Here is a 13,358-nt window from a genome sequence, read left to right on the forward strand (position 1 = left end):
CTGCTCCCCCCACCCACACCTGGCCACCGTCCACACACTGCGCGCTCCTGAACGAACCTTCGAGAATGGCCGAAAGGAGCTGGACCTACTCCCCAGGACAGAATCCCCCCCTCCCGGGAGCTGTGTCTCCCGCTCCTGGGCCTCTGGCACCAGGTCCTGGCAGTGGGGGGTGGCCTACAGGGGGCCAGGGCCGTGGCCCCAGGCTCGAGGGCTCCGGGGACCGCACCTCGTCCTCAGCTACTCAGACCTTCTAACCGCCGGCCTCGGCGTGCCCCCAGTCCTAACAGCCCGGAGCGCCACAACCAGCGTGCACCCGCGGACCCATCCTGGGCCCCCCTTTTCTGCACGAGGCCTGGGGTTCTGTCCCCTCTGTCACCTCTTGCTTCACCCCTGGCCCCGTGGCACTTTCTTCGTGATGGGGCCTGCGGCCCTCCCCGAGGCCCTGGGACCCCACCTCTGCTCTCACAGTCGCCCCACCCCTGGCGCTGGGATGTTCTCAAGGGAGGGAGACAGAGGTGTTTCAGGATGGGCACATGCCATGGGCCAGACAGCCACCCCAGCAGCGTGCCTCCACTGTCCAGTGACTTGATGTCCTCACGTTCGACTTCAGAGAGCCCTTGTGACAGCCCCACGGGGAGGGAGGTGTAGCCTGGCCGAGCATCCCGCCCAAGGCCCCCGGGCCCTGACAGGGCAGAAGTTAGCCAGGTTCTGCGGAGACCAGCCCACCGAGTCCTCTCGCAAGTGGGGACAGCTATGGGGCCCTTGTCAGGCCCCTATCCTGACCTCGGAAGGCAGACACAGACACTGTGGAAGCTTCTGCCCTGCCATAGAACCGGGGAGGGGAGGCGAGGCAGGGCCGACCCAAGCAGCCTGTCCCCAGGTGCCACTATGGCCTGTCCCTGTCGGTGTCACGGGGGAAGGCAGCCCGGGAGCCCAAGAGGCCCGCCTTGCACATGCAGGGCTAAAGGTGCCAAGAGGGATGCCAAAAGCCCGGCTGGACCCCTGGGAGGGCCAAGTGCCACCCGAGAAGGCATCCTCTTCCTGCTTGAGCTGCTAGGGAGCCAGATGCCACCCCCCCACCCGGCTTCCCGTCAACAAGTGGGACCGTGCCCAGTCCAGGTGCAGAGGGCAGCTGTCCCCAGCAGCCACTCAGCAAGCGCCGCCCGCCCCAGCAGGCCACTTGCCTGGTTGTCCTGCCCACTCCTGCCACCAGGGCTGGGAGCCACTTGTTGGCTTATGTTGTTCCTGAAATGTGTGGGTGTTTGCGAACCCAGAGATCTCCCACTAGCAGATTTCCACTCGAGTCTCTGGTCCATCACTCATTCTGTTCCCCCTGTGCAGGCCTCGTGCAGGGACACGGGGGCGTCTGACGGGCCCCTCTGTGAGCCCCTAGACTGGCAGGCCAGGCGAGGGAGCACCAGGCATGGAACCTAGGAGGGATGAGGTGCCAGGGCTGGGGAGAGAGGGGTTCTCAAGACACCGGGCATCTCTAGCTAGGGTGGGAGGCCGAGGAGAGGGTGGCCATCTCGAGGGCCTGTGTGCTGGCAGGCAGGGCGCTCCTCCTCCACCTTCTCCATTTTCCCTGCTGGGGCTTCTCCTACCCCCTCCGGGCCCTGTTCCAAGGCCACCAGAATGGCCTCAAGCTGGGGGCAGGGGGAATGCCAAGAGTGGTGCTGAGTCCCTGAGTCGGGTGGGAGATGATCTGCAGGTGCCAATAGGAACATACCCCAGGGGCTGGCTTCAAAGTTGCTTCTCCTAACCCCTGACACCAAAGGCAGTGGGCTCAGCGGGTGTGAACCTTGAAAGGGGAGGGTCCCCAGAGGGTCCCCAGGTCTTCTGGGTTACCTGCACCTCATGGCTTGCCCTTCTCAGGGTCCCAAAGGCAGGTGGGGGCCAGACCACCCTGCCCCCAGGCAGTCGAGCACTGTGCATGGCAGGAGGGATGTGACTGCTGGTCACAATCCCACAGAAGGTATCCCTGCCTCCCAAGCCCCCAGGCGTTCCTGCGAATGGCATGCTGGGACTGTCCAGAGGCCTCAGTTTCCCCACCTAGACAGAAGCTCATAGTGGTGCCTCCCTCCTGATCAGACTGGCCAGTTGGGAGGGCCCTGTGGAAGGGAACGTGCCCTCTGCCTTGAAGCAGACCCTCCCTCTCCCCCTGGAGCTCTGTGCAAGGGCTGGGGTTTTTCCACTGGCCTCCCTCTCAGCCCCACTGGGTCCTCTGCCTGACCCCAGCATGCCCAGGCCCCAGAAGCACAGACTCCCCGTCGCAGTCGAGCGAGCCCGCGTGCAGACGGGTGCCCACCCCTCCCTCACACAGGAGACATCAAAGGGAAGCAGGAAGCAGCGAGCCTGGCTGACCCCAGCCAGCAGGAGAAGTCCAGAGTCAGCCGAGCCCGGGGCCCCACGGCTGGGGATTTTCCACCCCATCAGGATTTTCACAGGACACCCCGACTCTGGCCTTTGAGACTCCTCAGGAACCAGGGTCTGGATGGGATCTTCCTGGGCCGGGTGGCTCAGGAGCATGGCCGGGGACCCCTGTCCTAGGTCTCCCCAGGCTGTGCTGGCTGCTGGTTCAGGTGTCTGTATACCACCCTAGTCTCTGGGACCTGGTTCCCAGAACAGCCCCAGGGTGAGCAGGAACACAGCCGGACAGCTGGGCCCTTGCGGGGTGTGCACTTAGCAGAAACCCTGCAGAGCCGGGCTGTCCAGCCCTCATCCCACTGCCATCAGGGAGCCCAGCGTTCCTGCACACTGTGCATGCAGTGGGCCAGGCCGGGGTCAGATGGCTCCAGGGGCCTATGTGTCTCCTGTTTAGGACATCGGTGTCACTTTCTGGGGTCCCTCTCTCTATACCTGTTGCTGAGACTGCCAGGTCTCCACCCTGAGCTCCGGCTCCCACCCCAGCAAGCAGCAACGGGTCCCCCGAGGAGAACCGGGCACGTGGGTGTCCCAGAGGCTCTCCTAGACCTGGGTTGGCCTCTAGGCCAGCCACGGTGTGGCCATACCCCAGGGTCTGCCGGCCAGCAGGGAGCGCACCCGGGACCCTTTGGCTGTTGGGCGGGGGTGGGCTGAGGAGACACGGCTTTATCGCCAAAGGCCACTAGCCCTGGGGTGACCCCGGGGCTGAGTGAAACATCCCTGCGCACCTACACGTCCGCCGTCCAGGTGGGGACCCATGTTTGGTCCAGCGGCCGGGCTCTGCACAGCCCGGAGCTCAGCCTAAGAGCAGGCGCGCTCATGTGGAAAGTGCTGGCTCGAGCGAGGCTTGCGATCTGGTTACAGCAGCTGTCTTGCGGCCCAGCACTGGGAGCTGTTGTTCCGGGCTCCAACGAGCTACCCTGGGGGCGGGCGGGGGTGTCTGTTGGTGGGAAGTGTTTCAAAACAATCACAGAAACTTGGCAGGCAGGGCCTCTGGGCGTTGGGATCTGGGTCTCCTGATCAGGGGCTGGGGGCACGCCCCGCTACACCCAACTGAGCATGTTCCTGCCCCGGCCAGGCCCGGACCGCTGGGGTCTGGGGTCTAGGGTCTCCCAGGCCAGCAGCATTCCTGGGGCGGGGACCTTTGCTGCGTGCATCCCCAGGCCCGAGGAGGGTCACATAGTCTGGCTGGAGCTGGTGGGGGGCTGGAGGGACACGCAGTGGGCGGGCACAGCTGTGTTCTCAAGGAAGCATGAAAACCCAGAATGAGGCGTTGAGACAGGTTGAAGACCCACACTTTGCCATCGACTCAGACCCACTAGAGGCTGACCCAGCACCCTTCTCTGCTCCATCGTCCGTCTGACTGCCCGGATCCTGAGGGGGGCTAGAGCGAGCCCCACCCTGACTCTCCCGGGAGCGGACCGAGGCCCGAAGTACGCGCTCCTTGCCCGTGGTACTCAGGGCTCCAGCGGGCTCGTCCGAAGGGACCACGTGGCCTCCCCTAGCCCAGGTGATGGCTGAGCCCCTAGTGCGCCACTGGGGGGCTGTCTAGGAGCCGCCCTTCTCCCGAGTCAGCCACAAGCCACTGAAACCCAGTCTCCGAGGCCTGAAGCCCAGAGACTCTGGGTCTTTGAGACTCCAGAGTCTAGGAGGGACCTTTGGGTCCTGTGAGGGCTTAAGTCCCACCCCGCGGCGGCCACAAGCTCTGGTTACTTTTGTGTTGCTCCCCCGCCCAGGGCCTGTCAGGTGGGAGGCACGTGGGGCTTCCTGTCTGGGGTTCAGGACTGTGTGCAAGGGGACCTGCCGATACCAGTCCGAGCTGTCCAAAGAGACACCTGTGTTCAAGCCAGCAGTGAGGGGGACCCGGGAGGCAGAGACGGGAGGATGTCATGGGTGACAAGCAGCAGAACCTTAAAAAAACGGAAGCTGCTCCACTCCCGAGTCCGCAGGAGTGACCCCTGTATCCTTTGTGGGTCAGGAACACAGGGTACCCTTATAGAAAATCTGCATCCTGGGGCGCTCCCTGGAGGAGGCTGGCCCCGTGCCTGCCTTGCGGGGAGACCCCAGCCCTGCCCGTGACCGGAGCAGCCCACAGGCAGAGTAGGAGGCAGCCCGTTCCCATGCCCCTTCTAGAGCGGCCCTCCCCCACCCCCGGACCCCTCGGCCACCAGCTCCCCGCCTGGCTGGCCGACCTCTTTTTCACCTGCGAGAGCTCAGCCGGCTTCGGGGCCACCGACGCAGGACTTGCCTCCCTGCCAGAGTCACTGCGGGGACACCAAGAAAGCAAACCTAGTGCTTTTCCAAACCCTAACAGTGGAAGTGGAGAAAGAGAAGGGAGGTCAGCTCGAAAGTTCTGGAACACGGTCTGTCTACCACAGGAGCCTGTTTCCCAATGAAAGAGGAGGCTGCGGGGAAGCTGAGGAATCTGCGAGGACGGAGCCCACGTCACCCCAGGGGCTTGCCCCGGCAGTGGATCCCGGGTCCCCTGTCTGCACAGCTGGGCCACCTCACAGGGGAGACACGGGGACAGGACTGGGGATGTCACTGCAGCCACCCTGTGTCTCTGCCACCAGGCAGCTCCCCTCTTGTTCAGTTAGCTGGTCCACCCGGAGGGCAGGGGGCATAGCTGGTGAGCGGACAGCTGCCCGTCTGCTGGCGGAGGCGGCCGGGCCCGCGGGCACCGCTCTTCCTCCGCCCGGCGGCGTGCCCCGTTCTCAGGGGAAAGGCCTCTCGAGAGCCGCCCTGAAAGGCTTCCCGAGCTGCCGGACCAGCTAATGAGTTATTTGCTCTAAACAATGTCTTGATAAAGGGGCCGGAGGGAGTCGGCCGGTGTTGACGAAGGAGACGCAGGGTTGCCAGGGAAATGCTCCTAAGTGGACAGAAAGAAAAGACCGTCGCCGCGTCCTGTCTGACTAGGAAAAAGGCCGCGGAGCGCGCACCTCTGCCCGGCTTTTGTGTTTGTGTTTGGAAGAGACAGCGGCCGCGAGTGTGGGGCCGCGACGAGGACGCCCACAAGGCGGGTGTGTGCGGCGCCCGCGGTGGCCGGGGCCCAGGTGGCCGGCTGGGCGCTCCCCCGGGAGACGGCGCAGAGGGGCCCCCGGGCCAGGGCGTGGGGGCCGCGAGGGGCTCCCGGTGGCGGCGGCGGAGCTGGAGAGCGGACGGACGGAGCCGCGCCCCGCAGCGCTCCTGGGCTGGGGCCACGGTCGAGGGCTCTCCGGTCTCTAACTCCTGCTCCCGGTAGAAATCTCTGCGTCTGTCAGTGGCCCCATGCGTTTGCCCAGAACGGAGCCCCGTGTCTCCACGCTCACGTTTTCAGAGCAGAACCGTCTTTGATGGAATCACAACGCGATTCCTGCTCTTGCTTGACCCGTCAGAGCCCTGGGGCAGCCTCCACAGGCCCCAGTGCCTGGTGTGGGAACCCTCGCCTCGGCGAGGCTCCTCTTGCAAATTGGAACACCCCTGTGCGTCCTCAGGCCCGGGGGCTGGGGAGCGCTGGGGCTGTCCCTCCGCCCCTCACCTTCAGCTGTCACCCACAGTGTCCCAGCCTGCCGGTAGGCCCCATTCCTGACACGGGTCCATCCCCTCACCTCCTGAGCTGCGGAGAAGTACCCTGTGGACGGGAGGGTCGAAAGGCCCCTGGTTCTCAGGGTGGCAGGAGGAGGCCTGCCATGGGGTGGGGGTGGGGGGAGATGTCCTCTCTGCCGGGAGGACAGAGCTGGGACGGCCACGCGTGGAAGGTGTCTGAGCCCAGCCTGGTGGCAGGGAGTCTCCCAGCCTCTGTGCGTGCAGCCCCCGAGCCCCTCCCCAGGTGCCCCCACCGTCCTCGCAGGAGCGTCCACCGTCCCCCCCCAGCCTCCGTTTCCCTTTCTGTAAAAGCCGGAGTAGCCTGTACACACTAGGCCCCAGAGGGTCGTCGTCGTGAACGCATCTGGTTTCCCTGCATTTCCAGGCCGGCAGCAGAAGGGACCGGGCCTGGGGGGAGGGGTTCTCTGTGGTCAGAGACCTTGGGTCCACTCTGGGCTCTCAGCTGCCACGGCCGGCGGGATGTGACCAGAGCCCCGCAGGAAGGGCAGGGGAGCTCCAGAGAGTGTCCGGGGCGTCCAGGCTGCTCCGAGGCCTGCCGCAGGCTACGTGGAGGCGGCGTGGCCCGGCCCCCACCGGCCTCACTTACTCATTCACTCTTTCTTCATCAAACATTCACAGAGGGGCCGTGAGGGGCTCCACATGGATTAAGCCCGAAGATAGCGACACTGAGCCGAAAGGTCTGCTTCTGCCTCCCCGGGCCCTCGCGCTTGCCGGAGCCGGCCAGTGAGCCCGTGAGCACAAACAAACGGGCAGTTATCCATTAAGAATGGGGGGTGGGGCGTGGGGTTCTCCGAGGCCGGGTCTGCGGTGGCGACATTTTAGCTAAGACCCAGAGGGTGCGTCTTTCCCAGTCTGGGGAAGGCCAGAGGGTCCGGGGGACTTGGCTTGTTTCAAGTGATAGCAGGGGACACTGGAGGAGCCGCCGTGACTCGGTTCCACCCACTGCTCAAGGGCACTACGGGCTCCGTGACCCTGGGCGCTAGCCTGAACCTTCCAGGCCTCGGGTCGATCATATATGAAACAGGACGGATAACACTCCTGCGCCAAAAGCCGCCCCGATGGGCAGGTTCGTGAAGTCGTGTTTAGGAAGCGCAGCGCCTGGCTGCGGGGAGTCCAGTGCTGTGGTTCTCGGAAGACTGTTCCTTCCCTCAAAGCACGTGCGGGGCCCGTGAGCTTTCCCTTCGCCCAGATGGCAGTGCCGGGCCTCCTTGGGAGCACCTGGCTGCCCGGGGAGCGCAGGCCAGGCCCGCAGAGAGAGTGGGGACTGGCCTGCCCAGCTCCCGCTGGCCCCCGGGCCTGCATGGGGCCTGGGGTGCTCATGTACCCACTTCCTGGCTGGAGAAGAGAGGCGTCCACCTTCCACTTGCAGGACACTGTGCCGAATGTTCTCAAAGCTTCTCAAAGCTCTGACAGCCTGGGTTCTGCACAAACCAGCCCTGGGGGCCCCGCCAGAGTTACAGACTGGACCTGCCCCCTTGCCCTTAGCTGTGTGTGTGTGTGTGTGTGTGTGTGTGTGTGTGTGTGTGAAGGTCGGGAGCTGAGCAGGGGACAGTTGGAAGCATCCAGAAACATGAAAGGCAAGTTCCTTCCAGGCTTCGGGGGTTGGCCCAGCCTGGACCACATGGGGGTCTTTGTGAAGCCCCATATCCCATAAAGGTAGCCTGAGGCTAGAAGGTTGGCTGATCCCATCACTCCCCCTAGAACTTTCATGGGTTCCCCATTCTTCATCTGCAGTTACCCCAGCTCCCAAGAACCCATCCTCTCCGTGAGGGTGAGGAGGGAGCTTGACTAAGGGTCACATAGCTGGAGGGAGAGAGGCAGACGGAGCTGGGTGGGCTGGTGGGGAGACAGGAAGTCCTGGGAGTCCTGGCTCTCCTCTCCGTCCCCAGAGGACGGCCCCCGGGCTGCCCAGCCCCTCCTCACGGTTCCCTGAAGCCCCACTTCTACCCCACAGGGAGCTCACTCCTTCTATCCCACTCTTAATCAGACGTCAACGATATAAAAGGACTTTCTCTCTCTGTCCTGCTAGTATTCAGAAATAGAACTGTTGTCCAAGAATGTTCTCACAAGAAGGAAATCCTGCCATTTGTGACCACATGGGTGAATGTGGAGGATATTGAAATAAGCCAGACGCAGGAGGACACAGGGCGTGACACCAGTTACATGAAGCGTCCAGAGCCGTCGGACCACAGCGGGTGAAGGCCTGGGAGGTGGCAGGTGGGCTGGGGGCTGGTCCCCCCCACCCCTGCGCAGAGCGTCAGCCCTGCAGGATGCATGGGTCCGGTGCGGGGGACTCCAGTGAGCAGCACTGCATAGTGTCGTCCACAGGTTGCTGGGAGGACAGGTCTGGTGGGAAGTGCCCGTCTAAAATAATAAAGATAATAATAATAATGCCAGTGATAGAGGCGGTAAGAGGGAACTTTGGGACCTCACGGTCGCTTTATGGCTGAGAACGCAGGGACCGCCTCATGGGCGCATGCTTCTCCCCAAACTTCACCTGCGGACACGTTACTGACATACAGATCTGGTCGGTCAGTTGTACCGCAATAAAGCAGCTTCAAAAAGGAAACGAAAAGCAAAACAAAAATTTCTCACAGAAACTTTGCTTTGAGAGTCTCATTTAAAGTGATCCCATTCTGGATGAAGGTGTCCAGAGCCGCCCTGACGGAGCCGGAGCCCCACGGATAGCCACACCTCTTTCCTCCGTGGGGATCCCAAAACCCTGCTAAAAATCGGCTTTGAAGATCCAAGCCCGAGCAGCATCGCATCAAGAATGCACGTGGACACCGGGCATCCTGGGGGGGGTCTCCAGGGAGCCGTGTGGAGCGCAAGCCCGATGTAGGAGGTTCCCCAGCGTCCGGTCCCTCTACAGAGTGTTCTTGTCAGGATAGACTCGAAACGCAGGACAGATGGGTGGCTGCTGGGGGCTGAGGACACGGTGGGGTGGGAGGGAGTGCATACGGCTTGAAGGGGTGACATGAAGGACCGTGCGGGTGACAGGAGTGCCCCTGGGTCACTGTATCCTGCTGGCTGAGCCTGTGGTCTGCAAGATGTCACTGGGGTGGACGTGGGCAAAGGACGCGTGGCATTGATTATCCCTGAATGCATGTGAATCTGCAGTTATCTCAGAACAAAAAGTCTGATCAAGAAAATCATGATCCCCATGCTAATAAATCGACAGTCCTAAAAATACTCAATAATGAATTTTAAAACGTACAAAATCCGTACAAAGGGCTGAAAAATATTGAGGGGCATTATAGCTGTCTTGAACACGGAGATAAACATGCGTGTGGCTAGAAAGGCTGTTTCCATAAAAAAGATGTGTTCTAAGTTCATCTAAATTGATCGCAGCTTCCATAGAAAATACCAAGAGAATGGAGAGGGTCACACACACGGGTACGTGCTTTTTTAAAAAATCAGACACATCGATTCCAAAGTCTGTAAGATTCTGAAAAGGCATCACCTGGAGCTCCCGGGACAGCCTGACCACCCACCCCCCCGGGCTCTAGAGGGGCCGTGGCTTTTACCGAGCACCTTTTGGTCAGACGGGGGGCCTGAGCGCGCACCGTGCTGCTTTCTGCAGCAGAGCCTCCTGGTTCGGGCTCCCTCCCCGGTGGCCGGGACTGGAGCCTTCCTGTGTGCTTCGTGCCAGGGTCCCTTCTATCCTCCCAGCAGCGCCCTGGCTGGCGCGCTCTCTTGTCATCCCCATTTTACAGATGGGGAGCCCAAGACCCTGGCCAAGGGTTCGAACTTGGGCTGTGGCTCCAGATCTGCCTGTAAGCGTGACCTCTTATTCCTGACTCAGTAAAGGACAACACCAGGCAGGGGTGCAGGGGGACAGGGGACGAGGGGCAGCCTTCCTCTGGGCTGGTTTCATCAGGACAAGGCAGGAAGGCTGCACGGGGTCAGGGAGCCCAGACCGGACAGGGAGACGGTTCCTGCTCTCCAGGGTGGGACGTGGAGCCCTGCTGGCCGGCACGGTTGTCACAGCACCCCAGCCCTCGGGCTGGATGGGGTCAGGGTTTTCCTTCCGGCGGCTGCATGGGGGAGGGGCAGGTTGCATGTTCTAGATTTTTCTCACTGCAGCTTTCTCCTTGAGTCAGGCCTATTTTCAGCTCTTGTTCTCTGCTGAATCACTGAATGCACATGTCCTAAGACGCCCTGGAGCACACGGGGTCACGTCCGTGGCGGGGAGGAGGCCCCTGGGTCAGACCCGCAACTCTGCAGCCAGACTCTGCTGGTGCTGTGTGAGCGAGCCCAGGAAGAAGCCCGCACTCCAGCTCCTTGACATTCCTAGTCACCCAGGCAAAGGCTCAGCCCCAAACCCTCGGCTTCCTGTCAACTTCAGAGCTAATCCCGCGTCTCCTCTGAAGAACGTTCTGATCCAAGGCCATGCCATGGATTCCCTGGTCGGCGGCACGGGGTGGCCTTCCACTAATGGGAATGGGGGAGCCTGGCCCCACTGACAAGTGCATCGTAAAATTCCCAAGTCAGACCCCCACGCCTGGCCTATCCCCGGGCCCAGCGGCTGTCCAGGAGGCCGTGTACAAGCAGACACAGAGGACAGGAGAGTCTGATCAGTCCGCGGAGAGAAGGTGATGTGCTGTAGCGACTCATGCTGGGACTACCAGGTAGACGCCGAGGAAACACACCGCATTTAGTGATTTCTTACACCAAACCCAGAGGAAGCACTATTTATGTGTAAAAAAGGTGGAGCACGGATAACAGAAGGAAACGGGAGAGAATCCACGAAAACAGTCTCAGAGCGAAGACGTTTTTTCAAAATATACAGCCAGAACCGACCCCAAGTCACAAAAGATTGCCAAAGTTCATGCCAAAATTTAAAATTCCCACCAGCAGAAAAATATTATAGAGACTAAAAGACGAAAGAAAAATTGGGGCAAAATACGTTTGACACATGTTGACTACCTATAAATCAGTAAGAGACCTTACAGAGCGGAGAGTACGGGAAGATGGAACACAGAACAAAAAGAACTGTTGTTCGTTATCTGAGAAGATAAAGCCCTCATTCATAATAAACGGGCATCAGAACCCCAGCACGGCATTTCTCGTCCAGCCGATGAATGGAGACAAAAGCCGGGACTTGGTCTGCTGGGGACGGTGTGGGTTGCGGTGCAGGACACACTGGGCCACGCTCATGGCCATGGCCGCATGGAGCTGCCTTCACGGGCGCAAGGACGCACGGAGCCGCTTTCACGGGTGTATGGACGTATGGGACCACTGTCATGGGCACATGGGCTGCTGTCACGGATGCATGGACACAGAGCCATTTTCATGGGCATAAGGACGTACGGGGCTGCTGTCAACGGGCGTGTGGGCACGCAGAGCCGCTTTCACGGGCATAAGGACCTACAGGGCTGCTGTCACAGGCGCATGGGCCACTGTCACGGGCGCAAGGACACACGGAGCCGCTCTCATGGGCATAAGGACGTACGGGACCGCTGTCACAGGCACACGGATGCTGCACCCAGGGGCCTACCTCTGGTTTCCTACTTCATTCGCTGTGCCCTGAGCAGCCCATGTCGGCGTCCTGGCCTGGACGGTCTCTCCACCTGGGAACGGGTTTAACTCTGCCTCGCCTCTGCTGGAGTCTTCGGTTTCACTTCCCAGGACCTCATGAAGTCTCACATCGTGGCGAGACTCACAGTTCTCCTCTATAGATGATTCATTTTGTAGTGTCCTTGTTTGGTGCGGGGCTGCCTGGAAAGAGACCTTGCAGACGGAGCTGGAGCAGGGATGGGCCCTGGGGGGAGACGAACAGTGTCTGGTGGGGAGAGATGCGCTACTTTCATAACCGGGCGGTTCCTTAGTGAACATCCGAGCGGCTAACGGCGGTCTTCAGCGGCCCCGTATGCCCATCGATGGGGGCTTGCTCCGTGCTCGCGGGAGTGTGGAAGGTCCGCAGCTGTTAGTGGGAGGGAGATGCGCTCCACGTCTTCATCCAGACCATCCAGAGCACCGGCCATCTTGCCTTTGAGCAGTGCGCGCCGGGACCGCACACCTACGAAGAAATGAGTGGTGGACTCTCTTGGGGCTGCCGAAAGGTCTCGCTGAAGCAGGACGCCCATGGTGAGGGGTGCAGCTCGGCAGGGTGGCCAGGGCTCTGTCCTCTTGGGGTCACTGTGTGTCCCTGCTGGCCCTCCCTGCCAGCTGCAGGGAAGTCATGTTGCCCTCCGCCCGGCCTCCCTCAGTGGCCCACCCCTGCATCCGAGGATGGAAAGCTCGCTGACCAGCACCACCCACCCCCAGCCCGACTCCTCAGCCTCCTGATGGCCCTCCCAGCCCACCATCCGCACGCCTCCTCTCGGGCAGGAGGGGCGTCCGTGTTCACCGGCATCGAACCAATGCGGGAGAGACCAGAGCCCCCCAAGCACAGCCCCACGCGGGGGCAGCCCAGGGCAGTGGGCTGAGAGCTGTGGCTGTGCGCACACCGATCCTGGAAGCAGCAGCGCAGGAATCCCAGTGTGCAGGACCCCAGTGCACAGGACCCTGCACATGCATGTGCGCCCACGTGCCTGTGCGCACGGAACACTTGATGAAAGTGTTTCTCGGGGTGCCACCCGGTGTGCGTCCACCTCGTCTGGGCAGCCCCAAAAGATGTGGAGCACACTTGGCCATCAGCTCCGAGAAGGGGAACTGCAAACAGACAACGCACATGACGCGGTTGTGCATGGCAAACGGTGGTCTGCGTCAGGAGAGGCGCAGAGACAGCCTCCCTCGTGTAAGAGCCACTGGAGGAATGGAGTGGAGACCGCGAACCGTGCTCACCTCTAGGGAAGGAAACACGGGAATCTGGCACTGGGGTGGGACAGCCTGATTTTTCAGCACAGCCTCTTCGGGGCTCTGAATGTGCTCCGCCGTGTGTGTGTGTGTGTGTGTGTGTGTGTGTGTGTATTAGCACTGGTTGTGCACGATCGGGAGAGGTAAGGTCGGGCGCGGCGTGCGGCTGCTGGCCAGGCGGTGAGCGGGCAGCCCTGCGCCGGGGGCTGGGATGCCTGGCGAGAGGCCGCCCCACCGCCCGCTGCTATGGGCTCTGGTTCATGTCAGTCCGAGGAACAGGGGCTGCTCCCGCACAAAGAGGTTTTTGACAGCACAAGGCAGAACCAGAGGGAGAGCAGACCCCAGGCAGGCTCCCAGGGAGCCCACCCCCACTCGGACGGGAAGGGGTACCCTGCAGCCCTCTGCAGAGCCCCAGGCTCTCCTCGAAGCGAGATGCATTGTGGGCTCTGTCCCTGCGGGCTTGGGAGAGGAGTGATTCTTCCAGAAACCAGCGAGTGCGTGTATGGCACGTTCTGGCCATGGCGTCTCTGGAAAACTCTCGAGTTTTATGT

General features: G+C 61.7%; 2 protein-coding genes across 8 annotated transcripts in view; one reads left to right on the top strand and one right to left on the bottom strand.

Moving 5' to 3' along the window:
- KCNQ1 (potassium voltage-gated channel subfamily Q member 1) overlaps positions 1 to 13,358 on the bottom strand; it is a 309,854-nt gene that overhangs the window by 144,432 nt on the left and 152,064 nt on the right. The gene's annotated exons all lie outside the window — the stretch shown is intronic.
- Positions 1 to 13,358, top strand: part of LOC125110224 (uncharacterized) — a 31,873-nt gene that overhangs the window by 8,756 nt on the left and 9,759 nt on the right. The gene's annotated exons all lie outside the window — the stretch shown is intronic.

The sequence above is a fragment of the Lutra lutra genome, chromosome 10, assembly GCF_902655055.1.
Source record: "Lutra lutra chromosome 10, mLutLut1.2, whole genome shotgun sequence".
NCBI lineage: Eukaryota > Metazoa > Chordata > Mammalia > Carnivora > Mustelidae > Lutra > Lutra lutra.